We start from the raw sequence: 2,264 nt of genomic DNA, 5'->3' as shown, positions 1-2,264 counted from the left end.
TTTCACCGCTCCGTGGCTTACCACTACTGCCCCTGTCGATTGAAATGTTTTATTTTGAAGTCTTTGGACTACTTGCCAGAGACTTATAATACCCATAATTTAAAGAGGGGAAAAAAAAAAACTTATAAAGCCTCCATGTCTTAGATGAAACATCAACAGCCTTGAAACACTATAGAACTTTCAAATCTAACAACTCAAAACTAAACTAGCTAAAGCTTTGATTCACATATAGATGGAGATCAAAACAGGCTGAAATGCTTTAGGCAACATTTATGCTTACGGCCATAATTAGACAACCGCTATAATATTGAAAGGAAAACGAATTTTACAAACTAATCAATTGAGCCTTTCAAAAGGAAAAAAAAGTCAGCTTATTCCAGCAATTAATTAAGGGGCAATGTTTCAGTTGCAAATAATTTATATCAAATAAGTAAACTCATTTAAAATTACTTAGCATTACCATAAATAAACATACTGAAGACTATACCAAAATCCGAAACTCTACCAAACATTTTTGAATCACATAAAAATTTAGCTAATGGGCCTCCAATTATTACCAACTAAATAACAAATAAACAAATTTAAGTGTTTTGCCTGTCATTAGATTATTTCAAAAGGGCAGATGGCACAACAAATCTGATATAGAAACATCTTCTGTCAAATCATCTTCAGGATTCTAACAATCCAACATTTGTAAAATTCAAATCCAAGAAAAGAGTCTAGTATTACTAAGTAAATGTGGGCACTGATTTTTGTTTGTTTAGTTTTACCAAGGACTTTCTATGAAGATGTATATTCAAAGCCACAAATAAAATAACTAAAGGGCTTCTGGGTGTATCATTTGACTGCAATAGGCCCTGGTTTTATGTTACTGAGCTCTAAAAATCTGATTAACGAGAAGGAAACCACACTCACATTAAGTGAAATTAGTCTAGGAAAAAATACTTCTAGGGTAGGTGCTTTATTTACTGAATATTTACTATGTTCACCACTGTGCTGCAGCAGGTTATTCCCATTTTACATATGAGGAAACTGAGGCTCAGTGAATTTTGAACATGGGTCTTGCTGACTCTTTCCCCTATACTTTTCTGACTCCATTAATATGTAGGTTGAAGTGTTTTTTCTTCTCTAATCTATTGGATCAAAAAAGGAGCTGAATATCAGTCACCATGTCACAGTCATGTTGTGAAACGGGATTTCACCATGTTTTAGGTGTCTTGTCACAGTTGTTACTGGCATTTCCACTCTTTATTCAAGGTTCCTTGTGGTTTTTCTTGACTTCTACTTGATATCAAAGGGTATTTACCACAAATGTATGAAACAAAAATGGTTTAGGAATTGCACTATAACAAATAAAACTCCAACAATATTTAATGGTTATAAAAACTGATAAAGGTAATGGGTCTGAGCAAAAAGCTACATGTTCTAGGAGATTACAAGTATCCACAGACGACGTAAAGAGATTCCTTCCAAATGAGCTCCCTATTTTTATTTACAGATAAGGGAATTTAACCTGATAACAAGTCTTACAAACAAAAAAGGTTACTGACTAGTTGAGGGACAGTGTGAATGATGAAGAGCTATAATCCTCTCATCTAGTTATTAGTCTAGAAGTGATGATAGGATAGCTATTTACTGCCTTGCCACCTAGAAAGACAGGTTATCAAAGGTTATTACAAGTAAGTCATCATTCGCTCCTCTGAATACAAAGAACCGAGCTGTGTGTCACCTAATACACAGCAGTTTCTCTTTCTTGACAGATGGTCCCTACTAAATCAGTCTCTGGACAAAGGTGGTATCAGCGAGCTGATTCTATTCATTCATTAACTCCATCATTCCTTCCCACATCTTTTGAACTAATAGTGTCTTTTTATATTTTAATGTGACTACTAGAAAATTTAAAATATGTGGCTTGTATTATATCTCTGTTGAAGGGCTCTATAAAAATTTTTTTTTTAAGAAATGCTTCTGAGGCATTAGTAGATTCTAATTACTATCTGTGGAAGTCAAAAAATAAAATGAAAAATGACCTTAAATGAATCTGAAAGTCCATCCTTCCAAACTAAGGCAAAATGAACGGGGCATAAGTGCAGGGCCCCCCACCTCCATTTCCTCCCCACCCCACTGCCAGTTCAAAGGAAGAAACCAGGGGCAATATGGGGGAAAAGCAAATATAACAGAAATTAGCCCAGAGACCTTGGGAGCCACGCTTACCACTAATGCCCCTGCAGAGCTGACCCCAAAAAGTTCTAAGGGATGCAGGA

Source organism: Bison bison, unplaced genomic scaffold (assembly GCF_000754665.1).
Source record: "Bison bison bison isolate TAMUID 2011002044 unplaced genomic scaffold, Bison_UMD1.0 scf7180017864056, whole genome shotgun sequence".
Taxonomy (NCBI): domain Eukaryota; kingdom Metazoa; phylum Chordata; class Mammalia; order Artiodactyla; family Bovidae; genus Bison; species Bison bison.
The sequence above is the reverse complement of the archived record's forward strand: the minus strand, read 5'-3'. Positions refer to the sequence as shown.